Consider the following 25,398-nt stretch of genomic DNA (forward strand, 5'->3'; position numbering starts at 1 on the left):
TATATATATATTTGCCTGCATCTGTAATTCAAACTATTATATTTCTTCATAATTTTTTAACGTTCAGTTTAAGAAATATTAAGTGGTGAGTTTGACCCAACGAACTGTCTCGATCTCAATACTAAGCATTTTTATGTTGTCCATTTTCGTTCACAAGTGACTCAATTTTAAATTATAAACGTAATTAATGTTTTTTGGTTCTTGAAAATGACTCCCTTTTTTCCTAGGCCTCGATATAGATTCTCCCCTTAATTAGTCTAATCACATTGACATCCCTACTAACATCAGTAAATATTTGTTTTCTTTGCAATATCTATCTGAAATTTTAAATATTGACTCCCTTAAGCTGGTTTTATAAGGCTAATGTCTAATTTCATATGGCCTTATCTTTTTTGGTCCTGGAACACTTAGTTCAATAAACATAGTTTTTGTGATGCAGAAGAGGCCTGATCGCCAGATTTATAATTTAAGGGGGAGTGTGGGGGGTTTTTTCCGCAAGAAACTATAAACAGTACCATTTCTCATTTTTTAAATTTTATATCAGTGTGTATTCTAAGAAATGTTGAATATTTTCAGCTAAGATACCATAACTAATCTGCCCATCATAAATCAAGCGTTGTAGTTCCGGAAAACCAATGAAATAAATTTCAGTTTTTCAATAAACAAGAAAATATTTAATAACCTACCTGTAGCAGGAACTGTGCCAGTGAACATTTTTTTCGAAACTAAATGAAAGACCTTTTTATTAGTAGAATGTTTTTATTCACTGAAAGAGTTTTTGAACACCAATGGGACTAGTATATTTATTTTAATTAACTTGCACTTAAACTGGCTGAATTATTGTTATATAACTTTATATTTGGATTACAAAATACAGTTTGTTGCGCCTCAATAAAATCTACAAGTTTTCTAGGAGTGTAAAGAAGTTTTGATTTGAAGATATGTAACATCTTATGTGGTGTGGATCTTATATCGGGCCACTTCTGGTTATTGTTCATACTGACAGTATATTAATAAATATTATAAATACATAATAGGTCATTACCAATAATAATATACAGCAACAATAATATTCACTACCACAAAAGCCGCTAATATTATTATAATTATGTTTTAGAAAATCGTATAAGTAAATGGTAGAGGTAAGTTCCAGAACAAGCTAGAAAATCCTATATTAATAATTTAAGAAAACAAATATTTGTAATAAATATGAATTCCTCCCCACATGCAGCTTGCTTTATTTGCACAGGGAAATAATCTCAAGCAAACATATAAGTTTAATCATTAATATGATAAAAGGACATTTTGCGTTTCTTAAATTTGTGATATAAATAAAGCGTTTCCCCAAGGACCATCAAGGTTGGTCACTTTTTTAGCTGTCACATCAGTGACTACGGTTTCGATTTAATCACATCTGTGCAATTATTGGTTTACAATGTAAAAAACATATATGACAGATAATTAGAAACTCTTTATCTGCAAGTTGATACTCCACTCATAATGGATAATAAATCAATCTTATGGTTTCATATTGAGCATTGCAAGAGGCTTGGAAAACAACCTTTAGCCCCCTCCAAGTCCCATCACCGCTCCCCACCACATTGCTTCTGATGCGGGGTACTGCACCAGTCGAGCTACGTCGTCCTGAAAAGATAACTGTCTGAAAGTCTTGACTCGCGGTCTGTTAGCACAATGTCAGACAAGTGATTGCGCGAAGTGAGTGCAACTACGTGGGGTGGTTGTTGTTTCTTGCAAACTTTGCGTGTCTCTATGAAAAGTGTTAATATTTGTGAAAGACATTACATTACATTACAACCAACTGTTTTGCACTGTAAGTGAACCCAGTATCTATACTACAATGACATATTACATCTTAATATTCAAATCACATTAATTCGTTATCAATAGCATTGTGATAACAAAGCAATATTAATAAATTAGGAATATGACTAATATTTACAATTTCGATCTTATTCTCAACGTAACCTATTCTTGTTATAATGACATGCACGAATTTCCTGTTAAATGGAAAACCTAGGAATATGTTCCTTTTTTTATATACTTTAAACATTTTATAGTTAGTTAGTCTTTACTTTGCGACATGGTTACAATTTATATTCTTTGTTCACATTCGCTGTTAAACATACAGGACCACTCTCTCACACACACATGCATACGCCTTATAGACTTTTTGTCGTGTTTTAGGTTAAGTTAAGATAGTACCATGTGGCCCTTATTTCACTTTAATAAAAGATTATTTTCTATTTTATTCTGTTATGTTCATGCAGTTGGGATTTTTATTTTACGGTCAACACCAAAAAACACAAACAGGTTTTTTTTTACGATAGTAAATAGTTTATACTTTAAAATTGCATTTAATACATTACTAAGTGTAGGATATATATAAACAAAATTATAAGCTTACCAATACCTTATAAGTTCTAGAGCAGGTAAAAAAATAAAACGTTTTATAAAAAAACGTTTAGCCTATAAAGGCTTTAAACAGGCTATAATACTATTATCCTGTTTAACCAAACATTATCAAAATTGTTAGATTTTGTACGTATGTTTATCACAGCTGTTTACTAACCAGTATAATATACTTCTATATTAGAATTACTTGGAAAGCTTCACATGTTCTATTATTACAAGACAATTTTACTACAATACAGTATAAATATTATTTAAAATTATTACATATAAAAAATTAATGTTTTTTCAATTTTGGGTAAGAAGAATTATACGAACTTTTGTTAAACATTTTATTTGTAAAATGTTTGATTTTAAATAGTGCTTACTAATACAAGACTTTCAAAATATCCCGGTAAGTAATTTTGCTAACTGCTTCATTAAAATAATTTAGAACATTGATATAGGCCATAAATGGAACTTTTTGTTCTTTGTACAGCTCTCCACTTTACCTTAAGGAATCATCACATAATGGGCCATTCATTCTAAACAAACTTTATATGAAGACTTTTTTGTAACGAGTGGCCGTTCCCATTTGAAGCCTTATTCTGTCCGTCTTCACAGGTCACTGGGCTGTGCGAGCATCTTATCTAACAAAATAAGATAACTAAGGGGAAGAGTTTATGCAGTGCAAGGTCGATGGTTCTGACAAACAATGCAACGGTCGCAGACAAGATTTGAACCTGCGCTATAACTACCATAGACCCAAAGTCCAACGTTTAACTTCATGACATTTTTTGTAAATATTGTTATAGTTTAATCATAACTGATTAGAGGAGGAGTACGTTTATGCTCTATGTGAATATATCAAAGTCGGAAAGGATAATATGTTTATAATAATATGAATAATGTTTTGGCTCTCGATTGAATAATTTACAATTGATTTATACACCAGTTGATTTAGCTCCTTATAGCATTTTTCGGCTGTAACTTGGTTTTATTGTTATTTCAAAGGGGCTATGACAAAACTACATGATATGCTTAAATATTGGTCATATGTAGATGAAACACACATAATTTCAAATACCGGCATAAAAGTGTACATGATTGCCTTTGACTGCCTTTTTACTTGAGGTCGTGAAATGATCAGCCAATCAAGCCCACACGTATATTCATTGTGATTAATAAATGTGTTAGAGCGTTAGTCAAGTTTGAGCATCATATGAAATGACATGGTGGCTTTGAAATGCAATTTATCACTTAATAAGTTATTTGGGTTAGCACTTTTATCTTTTTAGATATAGTTTTTTTAATGATTTTTGGGGAAGAATTATAAAATTTAATGATTGTTCTTAATATGGGAGAAGGTTTGGTTTGTTATTAGTTAACTGTTCTGAATATGTAGTTTCTTGTTATAAATTTGGTTTTGATTGCATATATCACAAAAGCTCCTGTTTTCCAAAATTAAATGTAAGGTATTAATCGTATTTGATTAGAAATATATATACAGGGTGTTCAAAAAAAAGCGTTACAAACTTATGTGGCTGATAGTACTCATAATTTTAAACAAAAGTGTTGTATAAGCATAGGCCCATAAACGTCTCGTTCAGCCATTAGCCGCCATTTTTATTTTTTATTAAAAAAATATTATCTCTAAAACTAGTTAAGCTAAAGAAATGAAATTCGGTACATAGATTTGAATACGTTAGGGACAGGAGTCGGGTTTTTATTATTTCAAATTCCACTTATCCTCTTATTGTCAGATCTAGAAAAATTAAATCGTAATATTCTTCTTTGTCATACGATAATCTAAGGCCTTTGTGGGTGTTATTTAGGTTAGAATCAAGAAGATGTCCGTTCATTTGTTGCCAAGGAAGCATATATAGCAAATTATATCATTGAAGGTCCTTTGATAGGACCTTCAATCGCTCTTCTTTGCCTTTAGGTTTTATTCACTCCAAGCTTGATTGGTCATATCATGATAATTAACAAGAAAACATACAATTTTAATTGTCCTAGTATCTGAGTAATAATGACTCTATTACCATAATTTAACTTCAGTCGTAATTTAATTGTTCTGTTATCAACACATACGTTTTTACAAATATTTTTTAATTCTTCTAAAGTAAACTGGTAGTCATCAGTACTTTTAATATATGAAAATATTTCCCCTATGGCAAGATTCAATGCTTCATCTTGAGGACGACCCACTTGACCTCCAGTGGTCGGCTTTAAAAATGATACAACGCAATCATTATGGTACTTAGCTTCAGCAGCAACTAAATCGTGTTGCGGTGTCATCAGAACGAGATTAAGCTTTCATAACTGAGTCTTTAAATGAAAGAGTTCTAACGTTACAAATTTTACTACGAGATTTCTCTGTTTGCTTCTTTTTGTATTCCTCATTCAACTCGTCGCTGCAAAATAAACCACAATTTTTAAAAGAAAAATATGACTCACTTACATGTGTTCTAGTACGAGGAGGACTTTTTGAGAGGTACTAGCTGATTCCTCTTCATGTTGCCGTTTTGCTACTGCAATTGTACTATTTTGGTTGTATTGTTTGCGACTCTACAAATGATTTGTCATTGAATTTACATTCTTCACGTAATCAGTAAATTTATTCCCCCCTTAAATACTCGCGTTAAGTAACGTCTTCATGCCGCGATCAACAATAACACATTCACTTGAAGATAAAAGTTTAGTGCAACTAAAATATTATTGCGACATATTTTCAACAAATAGTGAGTACAGCACAAACTTTAGCAGAGAATATTTGAAATAACTACGTCTTTTTACTAAGAAGGAATTTTCAAGACTAACGGTGATTAAGGTGCGACCTCAGAAAAGCAGGTAGACAGAACGGCCACACGAACAATGGAATGGCAGGCAGATGTTGCTCAAAGGGCACACGGTCCCTTAAAATTAGGACTTGGTTTTTTTAATATCATATTCTCAGAAGTATCGGTCAATATGAATGTATTAGTCACGCAGACTTATAGTTTTACTTATATTACACGCCCAATTATATCATAAGCAGCTTAGTCGTGCTTATTATGGACAATACAGCGTAAGGAAGTTTTGTAATTGTTTTTTCTAAAAAATGGTTAGTGTTATTATGAAAAAAGCATAGGGAGCATTTTTTTAGACAATTGCATGACCTATTATTTTTGTTTGACATATTTTTTTATAAAACTAACTGTTTCACTGAAAAATTCAAAAAACCTATTTTTGTGAAATATTACCTTGAATAAAAAGTTTTGCAGACATGGGATCGATGGGTACTTTTCACAATTTCATAGCAATGGTGTCCCCAACATATATGCACATTTTCAGATTTCAGGAAGTTAATGCAAGGTTACCCCTACTTTTGGGCTAAATTGACCGGACTAAAGAATAATAGACTTAAAACTAAGTGATACATACCAAAACTGGAAACAAATCAAATGGTCATTCGTCCAGTGCGCAGGCTCAGTATATCGCCCGCCATAGCTGAATTAAATTTAAAATAATTAAAACGTATTAAGTATATCAGGACTAATTTTAGATCTTAATTAGAGTGGATTTAATTAGTTATTAATATATAGGTTGGGAAAGATTCAACACAAGTTCGATGGTAATAAATAATTTAATATTGATAAGGTGAGAAAATGTATTATCAAATGTGCCAGCCCAAGAGGAGATGAACAGAACCTCAGTTTTGTGCGAGATCAGCTGGATCCTATCAGTCCGTAGCCCTGTAGCCATCGGAGATTGTAGTCTCAACTTCTAAAATACCAAATTGTAACAACCATCCATTTACTTTTCTTTGAACAGAACTAATAAGTAATAGCGATTTAAACATTGATACACCAACATTTCTACATACCTTATTAGACAGATCTAAGGGATTTGTTCTCGAACAATACTTCCCTAGTTGTAAATAGACTGTTTTATTTGAACGTAACGTGAATATGTTTATTACAATTATGCGATAAAAATTGCTCAGTTTATAAAATCAGTTAAGTAGCTAAGACTGAATTATCTTGAAGGAGTCTCAGCAGAGCACCGATTATGTTTATTAAATCCAACTTTTAATACTAGTTTTTGGGAGAAAATAGAGGATTAAATTACGGATGACCAAACAATAATTACGAAAGAAAGCAATAATTATATTATATACAGCATTTTGCAGCGGCTTTTCAGGAGATTTTCCGCCGAATAACAGGGTTGTCATAGGCATATCCTTTTTAACTGACATATTATACTGTGATACAAAATCTATTATATATTGAAGAAGCCTGAGACAAAATATGAATCATTTTCACAGGGCCTTTAGTCACAAAAGTTACTATACATTCTTAAAACTAAGCAACTATAAATAATACTCATAATGAATCAAATATATATTAAAATTCAAAATATTTAGTTTATTTACAATTTATTCCTTATAAACTGTTGTTTTTATCTTTAGAAGATAAGTAATTTGTTTGAAACATTGTTCATAGATGCTTATATCTTCAGTTACATAAAAAATATAATTCTTGAAAACTGTGTAAAATATGTCTTAATGGAAATTTTAATTGGAATTTTTAAGTCAACTCTACACCTTTAACTTGTTGAAATATATTCGTACGTAAGTTATTTAAACTCGTCAAATGAACTTACTATCGTAATAAGTATTGCGAGATTTACTACGTAATTTTGTTTAATATATAAATGTGTGTGCGTGTTTTCTAAGCGATCAGCACATATTAAAATGGTTAGTGGATTGAGACTAACTGCTGGAGCATGTATTTTAGTAATCAGCTGTTTTTAACGAAACATTCATACTCTCATAATATTAGAAGCCGCAAGACAAATCATTAAAGTTATTTCATATCAACAAAAGGCACATCTAGTCTATAAAACATTCGATTGATACCAAATGTGCATATAAAATAATAGCTTTCGATATCTTAAATCGCTGTGACTTCCGGAAGCCAAGAACTGCCTTTATACATTATAAAGGGTGTAAAAAAGTTCCGCACTGGCTTAATAACTCCCGAACGATTACGGAAAAAATAATAAAACTTGGTAGCAATGAAGGATGGTCTACAAAGAGTTCGTCAAATAAATTTCACGTAAGCACAGCTCAAGATATTTATCGTTTTAAAGTGTAATGTAAGATGTACATCAAATAAAGTTCAAAGTCCAACCTGAAAAGAAGAAATGTCTATAATAAAAACTGATAACAGGTTTTCCCTTTATCATTCATCACTGATACACAGCCCTATACAATGATGTATATCTTGAGCTATGTTTACGTTTAATTTTATTGCCGAACTCCTTACTCACTAATTACCTTAAAAACCATTTATTAAGTCCAGTATTCAATTTACTACGCTAAACTTTCACAACTCAAGACAAGACATTAATATTAAACCATCTAGAACAGAACCTACATTTTAAATGTTTAAAACTTTAAACTAGCGTATTTTTTAAAGAGTTAACTTCTTGAGGTCGGATTTGCGGCAATTTATTCCACTAATAAAGACCTTCAGATTTCCTCCTGACTCCTTGAGGGCCATTCCCCTGACAAGACAAAAGGAATATATGTATAGTAAGTTAATTATTTAATTTTAGATCAATATACGATTATAATCTTTTGATTGCAATCAATGTTTTAGTATTGTTGTATTAAATAATCGACACGATATGTCTAAATTTGTATCAAATTGAATATTTTTATATTTTTTCTCGGTTTTAAAAAATTTTACTTTATTTTTTCTTCGCAAGCACACGTGTATTTAAAGTAGTCTGCACTACAAGTACGAACAGCCAGATTACAATAGGATTACTAAAAATTAGAACATATAGAGGAAAGTAGCTAAGAACTACATTTAATACCTTTCAGCTGGGTTGGTTGCCATCCACAGATAACAGTAATACGAGTAGATTTTAATAAATACGTACATTCTCTTGTTAACGCTAATTTATACATCCACGCATCTATCAATAATCTATCTAGCCCACACGCCCAATACTTTTCGCTTTTATATATGATAGAAATTAGACTCTATGATAAGTGTTCTTTGAACAGAATTTATTCCTAATGGGAGTTAGTATTAGACAACACAAGACAAGGTGTCCTCATGTTCCTGAAGGTTGCATAGAATATTCTAGAATATAAAATATTCTGTCCATACATACATGGCTTAAATTTTACATTAATTAACTCAGCACGTGCCTTTAAAACCCAATGGATTGTGAATATATCGTTTTTTTTTTTTTCATAAATATGAAGTATGGCCATGTTCGAGGTCCGATGAAACATACAAGCCGAACAGCTCTGACCCTCGGTAACCATCCCTCCTTTCCTTCTGTCTTTGATACCTTGATAACTGATATCAACTGATTATGAGTCCATTCTATTGCATCTACGTCACAATCACTTTCCAATTATAATTTATTGTATATCGTGCCACCGATCTAACTCTATCCATTCTTTACACAAATAAATATTCCTCTCAATAAATAATTGTGATAAAATATGTTGAAATCATCATTAGTCCAACACTCTTCATGTATCATTTTCTATGCTTGTTTCAAAGTACAAATAGTTTGGACTCGTGTTGTTTGGTAACTAAATATTCTTAATATAAATCATTATAAAACTCTTTCGATATAATTGCTCACTAAAATGCCCCAAACTTGACCACCGTAACTCATTAGTGATCTAATTGAAGCTTAAATACAAAATATTGTAATGCTTAACAGAATTTTGTTGAGGTCAAAATGATTATTTCACATTTCATTTATTACCAGTTTAGCTGCCTTTGCTTTTTTCCTGCGTGTGATTTCTACTATAATTTTATCTTTAAACTTACACCTACATACTTTTATATATTAATTACTAATTTTTTTATTGTTATAAAACTATCTCTACCTTCTAGTTAATTTCCCACAATTTTCTTAAAAGTAACATTTTAGATTTGTGGTGGTTATTTTCGAATTCTAGGTTGAACGGTATTTCTTAAGGCTACCAGTCATAGATCGGAAACTATCCGCAGAGTTTCCAAAACTATAACTCCCCTCCAGTGCTTCGGATAGATAACTAAAAAATAACGAAAATAAAAGATGCTCAAAATACAGCCTTATCTTAAACCGATATTTGCCTCGAAATTGTTGGTTACTTTATTATTAAACGAAACACCTGCAGTTGTTTTGCAGTAATAGCTCTTCAATATATTAAAACTTATCTTGACATATCTGTGCATGACAGTTTGTAAAGCAAAAGTTTTACATTTATTCTATTAAATATTGCAGATAGAAACAATATAATTTTTCCTCTGTTTTAGAAATTCTTTGCGGTACCACACGCGTTAGATTAAATCATTTATCAATTGTTGAGAACCCCTTCCTAAACCAAGTTGAAATTCGTTAAAACACTGCTGTTCTTTTTTCTAAATAACTGATCATACAACAAAATTGTGGACAGTTTAGCAACACAGTTAATGAAAGGTTGACTTCTATACTTTTTGAACTTATGTTCCATTTATTATGCAGTGAAAATATTATGGGTCTCTTAAAAATTTCCGGTGTCTGTTCCTCTTTCTATTTAGTAAATTATTCTAGCGATGTGAAAATACAGTAATCTTATCCATGTTTATGAAATTCGTACGGCATTCGGCCATAACGAAGCGATTTGTCTTTTTTGTCCTGGCCAATATTCTTTTTCATTTCTTCCAAAAACAATTGCTATCCAAAGATTCATTTTACACACGTGATTTTGGAAAAACATTCAATACTACAAATATAGGATACAAATGGAGGATTCAACATTTTTTTAAAGGTACAGCTAAGGATCCTTTGCTCTTGTACTAGTTTTTGTGCTTTACATGTACTATAGACCGAATGGGCCACATCCTTTACACATTCTGTAAAATCTGCAATATTTTTTTGATTATTATCAGATATCAATAAAGAACTGTATGTTTGAATTGTATGTTTGAGTGTGATCCTGATGTGGTAAGAATGTACCATATTTTAGCTCTGAACTTGACTTGACTTTTCCTATACATGTGCTATATCATGTCTTCACAATAAAACATCGATTGATTGATTGATTAATTGCGAACTAACGAGATCAGCAATTTGAGGTCGACATTGCTCACTCTCCCTCGTTGTCCAATTAGCTTAGGTAATAATGGTGTCAGCTGTACATCGGTTCTCTCCACCCTGACCCACCCTCGGAATCTATCAGTCATGGGATGGATTACCACTTTAAAAGTGGGTGTTACTTCTAAACAGCTCATAGGTACTATTGCGAAGTCAATTACCGAAGTTCCTGTTGGTGACAAATAAATAAACTCTTCCTCATTGTCTCCTTCAGTTCAGCGGTTCAAAACAATTTTGCCAAAGTTGTGACAAAATTATAAAATCTTTCCACCTCTTGCATTTATTACTGTCTTTTGATTTCCTTGCCATGTTATAGTTAAAGATAATTACTCAAAATTACCTGATCTGGAATTATATTTTCTGACCCTATGCGCGTCAGAATTTGATCAGAACTATCTGTTGTGTAAACATTTAGACTCTGAAATCCATATCCCATGAATTAAAACTGAGATATAAAGGTAATAGGTATAAACTTTCTGGTAATCATTTTCGTCTTATTTTAACCACGTTCGTTTTATTCGTAACAAAATGGCTTTACAATGTGGATGGATATTTTGTTTATTCGTATGTCTTCTATCGCTCTACGAAAATTTACGAACCTAACATTAAACTCACAATATAGGGTAAAATTATAGAACTTCTTTAATAAGTATTTTTAAGATAAAACTAATTAACGTAAGAGGAGAACGGTTACTAACCTTACTCTTAACACCCCATACATTAAGACATAACAATTTTAAATATTGTGCTAGCTTATAGTTGTCTTTTTCCGTGTCAATCATAGGATTGACGTGGTCCTTTTATCCCTGGGAAGCCCTTGTCACTGCGATGTCCGCCGCTGCTATCTCACGCGTGGACTGGAATTGTTGAAAGTGTGAAGTTCTGCCCCAGTGGATCCTGCAACCTTGTTCCCCCGTCGACTGTCCCAGCAGCCTTTTATCTTCCCATGGAAATTGGCAATTCTTTATGTGGAGGTGGTCAAAGACTAGTAGGATACTAAAGTTTCCTTTGATAAGGATAGGTTTTTTCTGGATTAGTTATAGTATGTGTTATTCTAGCAGATAACTCAGTAACTACTGCAGTTGATTAATAATGGAGACATATAGTAAAAGAAGAAATGTTTTTAACTCTGCTTTAAAAAAAGGTTAAAAAATATAAATAATTCATGCCAGATGCGAGGTACAAATCGCAATTCAAAACTATATTTTAATTTTATTTCTTTTTACGTAATTCAATCAAAGATTACATACCCAAAAATATTTCTAAAAGGCATTTCTCATGGCAAGGATCGTAAAAAGTAAAAAGTTTTTCTTTAATTCAAACGTAAACTAAAGTTTCAAAACGAAAAAATCAATGTTATTACAATTTTAAACTAATAAAGTCAAGATTAACCCAACTAAAAAAATTCCTTACAGTTCGCTTTTAAATTAAAAACATCACTTATATTAAAGTATAATAAATACTTTCTCTAGATTCAAGTGGCTATTCCAGTCATAGAAAGTATATGGATTTCCACTATACAATACACTAAAAAGTTTCAGATGTTTACGTTTATCAGTATAATTTTCAAGAATTTTTACTTTTATATTATTTAAAATTAGTCTATCAAATGATACCAGTTGCAAACGAAAAAGAAAATTAAACAGCTTTTCAAAAAACTTGTTACTTTTCAGTTACAACAAGAAATTTAGCCTTGCAGGTTTTTCTCAGATCATTTACATTTAATCATATTATCTGGTGTTATTAAAACTATGAATAACGTCTCACAAATTTCATATATATTTACATCAATTTTGATTATCGAAGAAAACCTCAATAAAATTACAAATTGGATGAGAAAGGGAATCCTAATCTTAAATTTGCAACACCCAAATGATTTATACCTACACAAACTACGTCGAGGTTCTAGATGTTTAAAACTCACAGAAACATGCTTCACTGTACAAATTATCTAGACGATCTTATTGCTGGGACGAAAAACACCTGCTTCTAATTCCCCTCCATAATACGTATTTTCCGATCCCTCTTATTGGTCTCTCACTCTTTGCAACAGTTGGCGAACCAAAGTAAAATACAAGATGAAGACGGGACAAGATGCCAGAGGATATGATCAGACATTATCACCTCATCTAGCTTATACCTAGTCATTAATTGCTTGATCATATTACACAATTTCGTGGCGTAGCTACTCGTGTTTCAACGTTAAATGTAATGTAATAATCCGTCAGGTGGCTTCATCCTTAAAATTGTCATACTCAAGAATAAAAAACAATAAAAGGCACTTTTTCCAGCTGCTGCCTTGATTGTTAGCTTTGTTCTTATTCTTACCAGTGTAATATAGTAGGGCAATATATTTTAGATTTTTTTTCAGTTGTTTTATTTATCCTATTGTTTTGTATTCACGTGTGTAAACTCGTTACCGATGAAGTGGCTGTCAGATTGACACGTTCTTCGACAAAAAGCCTGAAGTCTTCGTTATAAGATCTAAACTCGTGAGGCTATACCGCAACATGCTTTAATGCATGATGAAGGCTATAAAATAAATGACTACGTAAAATTTAGGTGAGTTTATTATTTGCGATTAGACTCTCTAGAATTTTGGTGATCGGTTACTTATAGAATATCTTGAGGAACTTTGTTTGATCGTCACGATCGGTTCGGGCTACTATGCCGGTGTCATTACATTTAGCCCGATAAACTACATTCGGTAAGATAACGGCTCGGAAACTAGATATAATCTTGTTCAAACATCGATAAAAACTATTATTCTTGGGTTGAATCTCTAGTTCAAGGGATAAAGCATCTAACGCGTACATAATGTTTTAAGAGCAGATAACAAAATTTAACCGAACTACCAAATAAGAACTAAAGAGAACTTCATTTATTAATCCATTACTTCGTAAAAGTTTTAGAAAAACATTTGAATGAACTCATCACTACCCAGCTCAATACAGTTTCAAAGGAAGCTGTGATCGTCATCATCCTCATCTTTCTCTATCATAAGCGGTGTCATCAGAGTCCATCTCTTTCTATTCGCTCAGTAGTTTAAGTAGAACTGCTAAGTATAAGTATGTTTTACAGCTTACAGCTCAATTAATGCCCGAGAGGATTTTCATGGAAATCTTGTATACAAGCCCTGGTAAATATGATATATATATATATATATATATATACGCCCTGGAAATATAATTTTATACGTGTTTATAATAAGAACGTAATATCGCAAATCGCACTTCATAAGTTTCTTTCAATAAAAAATGGCAGCTGATGGAATATGATCAATACTGAAGCATGAATCACCACTGTTCTGAATGGGTTACACTTTTTAGGAATTAATTCATTTGGAAATAGAGCACTTTGAATACGTAGTCAAAATATTACGTACAGAATATTAAGATGTTTCATATACTTAACACACTTTGTGATTAGCACTAATTTAAGTGATCAATATAAATATACTTAAGGGACGTTTGCAATAATGATTTTGCATTATTGCAATCAGGATTTTGCAATAATGATTTAAAAATTAAGAATTTGAGTTTTAAGAATCTACTCAAAACTGTAGTCTATTAATAAAAACATAAATATAAATGAAAAAATAAAAATTATATGATTCGATTAGAACAATGATGATGTTTTGGCATTAGCTCTAGTTTTAAATTAAAATATGTAAAAATATCGATTGAAATGTTTATACAACACGTAAGGTTCATTTATAGAACCTATTCCTACTACCTACCATTGAAGACTATTGTCTGTGCTTAACTCAATAAAAGAAAACACCGTGTGCTTTACGTAATTTAAACTACCATATTGTATCAAAGTCTAAAAAAATATGGTGGCACTCTTCGGGAACTATTGAGTAAAATCAGAATCAATTTCCATTCAATCCGTATCATCAAATGCTCAATTTAATCACTATCTGTCCGTTGGGTTTTTCTACTATATTTTTTCTCAAGTGACCGTTAAAGCTATGAAGTTGAAACTTTGGACATGTACCATACTTATAAAGACTTATCACTAAAATATAAGAATCTTTCTTTTCAACACAATAGCTGTCCGTTTAAAGTAATTAGTTTTATGTTAAAACAAACGATCTTTTATTTATTCGAAGAGCACAACAAACAAATTAATTGATAGCTTCGCAAACCAGATATATATCTAGTGTGTGTCTTTACCATGGTAATTAACACACTGAAAGAAAATCATTTATATTACAATTCACATGGTGAAGTTAATTATTTTATGAATTTGCATAATTTTCTAAGTATTGTAAGTAAAAACTAGTTAAAATGCCCTTTTTCTTGAAATTAAATATCATCAGCTGTTTGTTGAAAACGGTCGGCTGCTTGGAAAAAGTAGAGAGGATTCGAGTAGTTCAAGTAGATTACAAGTAGGATTTAAGTAGTTAAACTTGAAATAGTTTGGTCTCTATTATAGTGAATTGAAATTGAATTTAGATATTATTAAAACAGCCAATCGTTGAAAGTAGCTGTGATGTTTTAGTGAACATATCTTTGATGGTGATTCATATCAATTCACAATGATAGTTTGCATATTACAGCTGTTTTCAAATATGAGCTCAATACTGCCGTGACAAGAACCTAACCCAGTTTTAGTATTCGATGAACAAGCCAAGGGCGAGCGGTCCATGGTCCGGTCGACATCACGGCGGGGCCGGTGCATAAACAGACTCAGGCTTTGTGTGAGTATCTGCTCCGGTATTCGCTTGGATCAGCGTCTAGAGCCTGTCCACCGAGTATGTTGGAGGTACGTGATGATAACTCTCAGAAGTCTTCACTAGTAGACACAAAACATACATAAGACCTAATACTGGTGAAAAGAGGCTTATGGCCCACTGCATTTTATGGTCCGCTTTAGCCGATTGTTATGTCTGCGATGATAAGATTTGTTGGGTTTGATATGGTTAGCGTGAAGCCTTGAGCTTGTTGACCCGCTGATGTCAACAACACATGTCAAACACAACATGTGTCTGGTCCAAACATGAATCTCTTCCTATTGAAACAGCTGATCTATCTCCTAGATAAGATAAAGATCCTATCTTATTTAAGTGAGAAACACATAACACACTTAACAGGTGGACTTGGCGAACGTCTCGTCAACATTAATTCTGTTCCTATTTTAGTATCCTACTGGAAACTGTACTCGGTACCTTCTGATCAAACAATAATCATGTGAGAGGAGATGAACAACAATTATACTCGAAGACCCATGGCGGAGATGCCAGATTGCGCCCACTGTCATTTTAGTTATAAAAAGGTCGGCCGTATAGGGTTCTCAGTAAGCTCGGAGAGTCGAATATTAAATGAACATAATCCTTATAATAAGTCATATATTTTTTTAACTCTTACTTTGTATTCTACTAAAATAAATATTCTATAATAATTACTATAGAATATTTATTTTATTTTATATTATTTTATTTTATTTTATTATTTTATTAATTATAATTAATATATATTCTAAAATAATTAAAGAAAATTCACACTCGCGCACACACACACACTCAATTACAAACAACGATAACAGTACGCAGTTGCTGTAATTGATTGAGTAATCATTTAAATTTCTCGGAGTTTGAGATTAAACGCAAAATTTAAGGTCGGTCTAATAATGAAAAGTAGTTTTATCCAACCAATTTAATTTGCGTCATGACGATATACATATAGATAGATTTATAGTTTGCAAGCTAATAGTAAGAATTGAATAATACCAAATTGCAGAATATTATGCCTTAAACCACTTCAAAGCTGTAAAATGTTCAAAGAAAGACACAACCATACAGACATCCAATAAATGAAGTGAGATAACAAGTACATTTCTCAATGGAATTTTTACTTGTTCTTTATCACTTTATTACTAGGTATAATAAGATGATGATATCGGCCTTCATATCATATCTAGAGCATCTCCTTAGAAATCATGCAGAAAAGAAATAGTTATATCCCCCCGGAGGACAAATAGGAATTATATCAACCCACTAAGTGATAAGCCTCAATGACGCTCAGCAAAATTCCATGGTCGAACATCACCACCATAGAAATCATTTTTAGGCTATATATGTAGAACGTTTCATGTAAAGTTTAAAGTCAGAGGAAATCTTTCTCGAGATATCTTGGCACGTGATACATTCACATATTTGTTCACCAAAGTGTTTTCATAGAAGTTTTCAAATAATACAAGTTCCAATGAGCTAGGGGGTTACTACAATGTAATAGTGCACTAATATCAAATCTTGAACCGATTTTTAACATAGGCTTTATACTGTATTATTTTCTTTTTACTCTATGAATAAAAATGTTAGATGTTAAAATGTCACATAATTGTTGTTAGTTTGCTTAAAAATCATTTATTCTGATATTTATTTGTTTCCCTTACGGTTACCCATTACAATGTTGTAAAAATATTTGCTAACACTCAGACAAACTTACAGGTACCTACTTACCTGCATGCATCTTTTCTGCATAAAGATAACATATTTTGAGTATATATACAAAATTTCAGCTCTATCGTGTAATGAAAATTGATGCAATTTGAGTAATGTATTTTTGCGTCATGACTATAAACACAGAGAGAGGTTGAAAGCTAATAATAGGAATAGAATAGAACTTCTTAATGCTGTTTCAAATTCATGTGTTCTAAAATGTTTTGTCTCTTGTAAATTTGCAAACACTTCCAAGGGGAGGGTGGTTATGGAACATGCAATTCCAAAATATAAATTGATGTTAAGGAATAAAGAGCTGTTCAAGATCAAAAAGTATTTGGGGTTCCACGAGGGGGTTGGGAAGTATGGAATTACTTAGAGATAAGTGGGAGTTTGAAGACTCACCCGAAAACGTTTGAATAGGAGTATCATACTGTTTTAGACGATTTCACATCTTTGGGAACTTAACTACATGTTCTATACTATTAAAATGTATTTAATAATTGTGATTTACTACATAAGTTTTTATATACAGACGTTTATTGATCAATTGAGCCTAATCTCGAAGGTTCACTCCTCATAAATAATCCATAGCATATGGGAATGTTGCAGACATATAGCATTTATCACAACAAATACAATTCTTAGGAGTTTCCTTTTACTTTAATGGGTTTATTAAATGTTAACATCTTACAAATAATGTCAGAACGATATGCTAGACATTTGGTTTGAGTAAAAGATTAAATTGAGTCTGGCTAATTTTTGTACAATTCAACTTTGGCACTGTTAATACAGTAGACCGTTTGAATGTATACGGCCAGAATAGACACCTTTTTACCGTAGTAGACTTTTCAATCTTGTAGTCTGTATATTTTTGTTATCGATACAACGTTGAAAACTCATGTATGGCCTTTAATGTTCTTACACCGCTTAAATATTTCACATATCAACTACAATATTTCACATTCTTCAGGCGCTTGAGACATATCCCTTTTTTAATTTAGTTAGCCCAAAATGATTGCATCACCTTAAATGTAAGAAAGGAAGTCATGTACGTCCTATGGGCCGGTGCAGGGAAAGGGTGTGCTATACTGTATTGAGGATTGATATCATTGTACATATGTGTCATTTATAGGTCTCTTAAATTCTTTGCACTGTTGTTCGGTAGTCTTCTTCTCTACTGATGTTTATTAAAGCACTCGTAAAATTCCGATCATCCTTTCTGTATAGAGGCTGGTGTAGGGTAATCAAATCTAAAATAAAGAGGGTTAAGTAAACATATGTTCTCACCATTAACTCGTTTCGTCATATCTGTTCTGGTTGGCATTTACATCTTAAAGTATTTATATGTTGCTATGCTCCTAGACAATAAAGTGTGAGAATCAAAGTCGTTGATTGAAGATTTGATGCCAAGATTGACGAACGGACATTGACAAGGAATTTCTAGAATAGATAAATAATGCTATACCATTGCACATTGTCAATATTCTCGTTTACCTCTGTAGACTTCAAGAATGAGCTGAGACGTTGCTTAATTACTGTAAGAGTTGCTTAGTTATAGTATTTGTGAGTAACTTAATCTTAAGAGATTAAGAAGTGTGTGTGTGTGTGTGTGTGTGTCGTTCCTAAGAAGTGGTTTTTCTACCTAATGGTAAATAATGGTTAACACCCCTTACTTAAATTTGCTTTATAAAATCTTAAATATTGGTATTAAAAAGTATAAATTGTTATTGAATTAGAAACAATCTAAATATGGTAAGAAACCTAAAAAATAAATAGACGAGTTTTCTGAATCTTTTTATGGATATGTAAAAAAGATATTTATGCGTCCTATGTTCTCTGATACTGTTTATATAAAAGGCGTGCTTAGTTTGGCTAATGATCAAATAATTTCCTTCGTAGAGAAAACTCCTTTATTAATCTTAGTGAAAATTAAGTTTTGTTGTTTTACAATGCATTTGCTCTCAGTTTTCGCACTATAGATATATATTAAATGGTTGAACTTGTTCTATTTATTCCGATTGAAGCGGTCTGAACTTAACAGTTTCACGCAACAAAAAGTGGCTGTAGAAACTGGAAGGATCGTTTTCTAAAGGCTCCTTGATTCACGTTACTTTTAGTCTTCTTTACAACCTTCTCTAGGTATTGGAAGATCTTAATAGCGTAATTAGAATTGGGCCTTTTCCTAGGGTAGTACGCTTAATACTATTACTCCTATGATACTAAATTCAGCATGATTTGTATTACTGCTGACTCTAAGCAAGTAAACTAATTAATTCCAGCAACTACTAATCACTTTTATGTATGTAGGCCTTGGGATATTGCGTCATTGTCATCAGATTATGCCACCACCTGTTTTTGATCCTAAAGATCATAGATTCACTGAATTTATCATACGGGGTTGTTGAGAATATTAATTCTTAAAATTGTTAAATAGTCTTAAACATTGGAATATTATATTTTTCAAGTTTCTCTACGAGGAATTTTAGGAATTTATAAGACACTTAAGCTATTTTGTAACCATGGGAAATAAAAACCTCTGAAGATAAACATATGGATGTCTATGGCATGTACATGATTTTACAGTTTATTTTTAAAATATTTTTTTTCATTGCATTGATATGTTTTTTTTATTTATGGCATAAAAAACATAAAAATAATTTGTATGGAATATAATTAAACAAAATTACGTGTTTTAGTAGCAGATTTTAGGAAAACTATTTTCTTCTAACAAAATTGCCAATCCATCCAGTTATAACATGTACATACTGTAGAAATAAATATCCTTATCTTCGACCGCTTTTCTTTAATCCTGATTATAAGACTCCACTAGATTCTGCTTCAAATGCCTCATAACCCTAATGGTATGATCAAATACTATGTAGTTTAATTTTTCTATTTTGAAACAAGGTATATAAAATGACATTCACCAAAGTAACGCAAAGTGATTCCAAATAAATGTACACTGTATCATCTTAATGCGTAGGTAGATTATGTAGACATTTGTAGACGAAGGGATAGTAATTTTTACGGTTTTTTTATATAGATATAACATTATTTTAAATAAAAATTGAGTACTTTCAGTTGTAATAAAACCCTGTGAACCCAAGTATTTGCAGTATAAACAATAAACAAGTTTTAGGATGTAAAATAATAATTAAAAAATTCATTTTACACACAAATGGCAGTATGTGGTCAGGTATTAGTTCAAATATGTGACGTGTATTTCCTGCATATACAGTTCATTGTAGCACATTTGGTAATTTATAATTATTACAATACGTAAACTTTAATTGTAAAATATAAAAAAATAACGGAACTTTAAAAAGCACATTGCACGAACATGTATTTATGTTTAAAAAGATACGTTACAACTGTGTACCTTTCGTGTTATAACACAAAAGTACAAATAAGAAACAAAAATAGTATTTTGGCAGGCATCATAAAAAATTGTTCATTTAAAACAAAAGCACCTACTCAAGATTTCCACCATTTCATAGTCTTTATATTATGGTCCAGTGCCATAAATTGAGCTGGGAGTAGGACAGTACGGCCAAGTATACGTCTCTGAGCAAAGGTCGTACTAGTGTCGTGACAAGACGAGGGAGACCGGTCCGTTCATAGTGGTTAAGAGAAATGGATTCCTGACTGAGCCGTAGTAGCTACTGTGAGGAGGTATAAATTGTCGAAATTAATTTAAGTATATTATTTTAATTCTGCGAGTTGTAAATATTTTAAATATTTATTAATTAAGTGAACAGTCCATTATATAAAAACATGATCCATCAGTTATAACACTCATCTACACATTTGATAATGCATAAATAATAATAATTTTCTACCAAATGAAAACTATCGGTGTGACATGATCTGCTTGAAATTTATTATTTATATAAGACAGCATATATATATTTTTTAATTGAAACAAAAACTTTTTACACAGTTTAATATTTATTATTCTTATATGCGTATCCGTTCAGAAGCATAAGAAGAAATTGGGGAGTAAACATGATTTAAATTTGTATTTGGTGTTCACACAGAATGGTAAAATGTTTCCTAATAATTAGAAAATGTTAGCGGAATATATTAAAATTCTACATTTTAAAATTAAATACTTTCTTAAGATTTTCGTATTAGGGAAGGCCCATTCAGTATGTGATTACACTATTAAAACCAGATTACAACCAACGCGTATATTTTACAAGTGGATAATATTGATTATGTTGGTTTATTGCGATATCCCATTTCTGGTCAAAAATCTACGGCACTTACGCTTAGCTAAAGTTACACATTTTGACTTATTGATTTTTTATTTTGAAATATGTTTGTTGACAATAAGTAGAAATTAAATTAAAGTGCCTACACTTGTCAAACGTTTCTCCATATAATATACTGATGAAGAAAACTATTAGTATTAGGGTTATAATACATTGCTATTTGAAATGTAAATAACAAACAAAAAAATAGTCTCATATCTCATTTAATGTTTGCGGGAATACGAAGATTTTTTGAAGGTATTGGAATTATATCTAATTTTTTGCTTGGACAAAAAGCAAAGGCGTCGTCTGCTTATAGTAAAATAGATCCATAAAATAGTCTCGAAATTCAAATTTAAACTAAAATTATTTTACTAGTTGCTATATGAGATTTTTCTGCACTATACATATGGCTATTTGTGTTGTAACTACATCTATTCCATTAGATATTACTTTACATTGTAATATATAATTAATACGAAGTATATAATCTGTATTGCAATATTTTTAGGATATCAGTACCGCGTTGCTATCGTGGAGCAAGTTTGGAAGGAATTAAAGAAGAGAAACTCAGATCCGCACAGCCTCACCTGTACATCAGTTTCAGCGTAAGTAAACTTGCGATTAATTTCACAAGTGGATGCACCTAACAGATAAACACCTATACCGTAGGATAGTGTTAAGAAACTAAATACTTTGAAAATAAATTGTTGGAGTTTGCGCAACGTTTATCTTATTAGGAAAGGAACTGTGACCATCGACGTGAATTGTGCCCTTAAACATACGCGCGTCCTTCTTCACATATAGTAGTTATGTTAATAGCCTTCCTTGTACCTCGAAAGAACATAAAGGCTTGTAGTACTCGTGTATTAAATTCAGCTTAATATCAACATGTTTACTGATGTTTTGTATAAACATTAGTTGTCAAACTCAAAAATAATCTAATTCTATTCTAGCTAAAATAGCAATATGACATATTTCGAGTACAATTCAAATTATGTATTAAATACCTTTTACGATTAAAACCTATTTGTTCTTACAAATCGATTTAAATTTTTTAAGAAACATCTGTTAGTTGGTATGTTTACTATGTTGAAAATATAACTCTTCAATGACTTATTTTTGTCGTCAGGTTCCGTTCACCGAGAATCTTAAACCTGTTGTGGACTGAAGCATTAAACTTTCTGTCTGTGAGCAAGAAGATTGATTATCTACATTAAAGGAAGGATTTTTGTCACCATGGCAAGGACTGGCTTCTTTCACCTGGCAGCACTGATATTTCTTTCATTTGTTCTTCGTTACGAAGGTAACTGTTTGCCACCACAACCAATTGAGGTCGAAATCGGGACATGGAATACAAGTTCTATGCACAATGTTCTTCTTGACAGTGAGAACTGGTGGAAAGACATTCTGAAATCCAGAGAAAATGAAGATAAATTGATGGAATCTGAGAGAACTTCTCCTAACATTTCAAACAAGAATAAAAAAACTGAGCATAGGGAATCTGAAAGTGAAGCCACTCTCAAAAATACGCACGGCACAGAAAAGATGAAAGGCCCAAGAAAACCTTCAGTGACAATAACAGACGTTTCTATACACAATCCAGAAACTCTAACAACTCGTAAAATAAAGTCAACTCCAAAGGGAGAAACAAATATAGTGAAAAATGAGAACCAAAATAAAACCAAATGTGGTTGTAAAGACAAAGAGTGTTCCCACAATACAGCACAAGAAAGTGGTATTTGTAACTTATATGCGTGTCTTATGCTTCTTGCATGCTCCTTTTATAGGTATCACGTGTTTTAGAAGGGTCGTTCAACTGGATTTATTTCATACGGTATAATCATATACTGAACGGCCAAACACATCAAAAAGGGTATAGGCCTAACACTTGTTGGTGAACAAATCATCTCAGCGATAAATGCTTAGCTTAGGGAAGACGGTAGATAAGTTAGGCCACGTTTGTACGCTAGATTGCCATTACAGAAACAGCTGTCTGCTTCACTGACACGAAACTTCAAATGTATAAATACAAAATAATAAACAATTAATATTAAAAAATTGTCACCACTACTTATTGCATTGCTTTATTGAACAGATTTTCAAGTTCAATCCTAAAACAGCCACGAGTGATTAAACGTTATTTACAGCACATAGGTTGAAAACAAACTATAAACAAGTTGTGAAGATTTATGTATTTAATCGGTGTGCTTATTAATAACAAAACCTCAAATAGAAAGCTAATGAGTAAATAAATATTATACACAATTATTTTATTATCTCAATTGTGTATCGCAAAATTAGACTCTTTAGTAAAAGTTCATTGATTAGATCATTCAAACATGTATTTATTTTACATTTTCGTAGTTTGCAGTATGAATTACACAAAGAAATGTATTACTTTAAAAATGGTTTCAATTTCACCCAAGGAAATTCTGAATTTTGTAATTGTTTAGTTTAGATTTACGAATTTTTTCAATATACAGCAAATGTTATTTTTTAATTTAAAATTCTTATTGATTTATTATAAGCTATGTGATATATTTTAAAGTTGAGTGTAAGAGAGAGCTAAACAGCCCTGACTCCACCTCAAAAATAAAGGTATATTTCATTTCGTTTCATATATTTCATGCAAGAAAACTGAAGAAATTTAATGCAGTTCTCGGAAATAAATATTAGTAAATCACATTTACGGGGAGCCAATTTGTTTTTAAATACTGTAATTTGTAATTCTCTATTTACAAATGTTGTAAGTTAATTACACAGTTTTAATCTAGTTTTTAATGAAGTAATGGTATTTATATTTCAAACACCACAAGAGTTTTTTTTTTCATTATTTCCAAAATATTATAAACAATATATATATATATATATATATTGCAGCCCTCTACTCTACTCAAATAAGGAACGAACTATATTTTACTTGAATACTTTAAATTCAATATTATTTAATAAACTGATTAATCGTGTCATTGTGTAAATGAATTATGTGTTTTTACTGTTTACGTTACTACTTTTTTATGTTTTTACTATTAATTTTCAAGTGATAAATGTAAGTAATATATGTTTGCACTAACAACAAACATATATTACTATATATGGTTATGGTGTTGTTGCATTACTTTGGTAATGTATTATTACCAAAGTATTGTTCAAATACTTATAAGAGTGAGTTTTTTAATTGAAAAGTTTTATTGATGCATAAATGAGAATAAACATTTTGAACCAATGGCATTACTCAAATTTCCATTTCCCATCCATTTGTTACTTTCATGCTAAACACATGCCTGAGATGGATTTCTCGACAACCAGAATCACCACCACAACGACATTTAGAGTGCAGAGTATTGGATTAGTTTATTATTGTTTCAAAATCATTTTCCTTTATAATATAATATGCCTTATAATAATTTTAGTATTTTTCAGGTCTGCCAATCTATTGCCCACAATGTTCTTTTGAAATAATCTTTTTAAGTTGCACGTTCAAACTTGTTAACTAATACTCGCATGTTCGTGTCAACTCAAATTGTAAATTAATTTCATCTTTCATTTGTTTCCAAACAATACACAAACACATTTGACTTACACAAATTGTGAAAAGATTGGAATTTTGGAATAATGTCTGCAGAGACTCTACGCCTGTGGGCAGGATTAGGATTTTTAAGTCAGTCCAGTACTTCATCAACTTAATTCATTGAACGTTGCTAGCATTCATTAACAATAAATAATTATATTAGTTTATTATAGTCTTTTCGCGAAGTATGCCGTAATTTTAATATGTCTTAATTAAGTAATTCGAGGTTTTGGGGGCCTTAGGGTTTGCCAATAAGTCTTTTCGTTAGTTTCACTCATTCAGTAAGGGGTTGGACCAGGTTATCGCATAATAATATATTTATTATTATATCAGTAATACATTAATTGTTATTTAATTTGTTAATTATAACACTCTATAATCAGTTCATCAAAGCTGGCGAGGGAACTAAACTAAGTCCACCTTTAAGAACAATACCGGTTGATTCGGACTATTCTCTTTATGACCAACAATAGCAACTTATATAAAATACCAATTTCCAGCATCTCATCACGGCCTTAACGCCGCAAGAGGTAGCAGTAGCAGTTCGTGGTTATTATATTCCTCGCAGCTTTAAA

The 25,398-nt window shown here is 31.4% G+C and overlaps 1 long non-coding RNA gene across 1 annotated transcript; it reads left to right on the forward strand.

The window, feature by feature from the left end:
* Positions 1-1,626: 1,626 nt before the first annotated feature.
* On the forward strand, positions 1,627-23,322 carry LOC124368559. The gene is made up of 3 exons (XR_006922963.1): positions 1,627-1,831; positions 21,761-21,857; positions 22,382-23,322. It is a non-coding gene; the product is annotated as an uncharacterized LOC124368559 (long non-coding RNA).
* Positions 23,323-25,398: the final 2,076 nt, after the last annotated feature.

This window comes from Homalodisca vitripennis, chromosome X (genome assembly GCF_021130785.1).
Source record: "Homalodisca vitripennis isolate AUS2020 chromosome X, UT_GWSS_2.1, whole genome shotgun sequence".
In the NCBI taxonomy this organism is placed as follows: Eukaryota; Metazoa; Arthropoda; class Insecta; order Hemiptera; family Cicadellidae; genus Homalodisca; species Homalodisca vitripennis.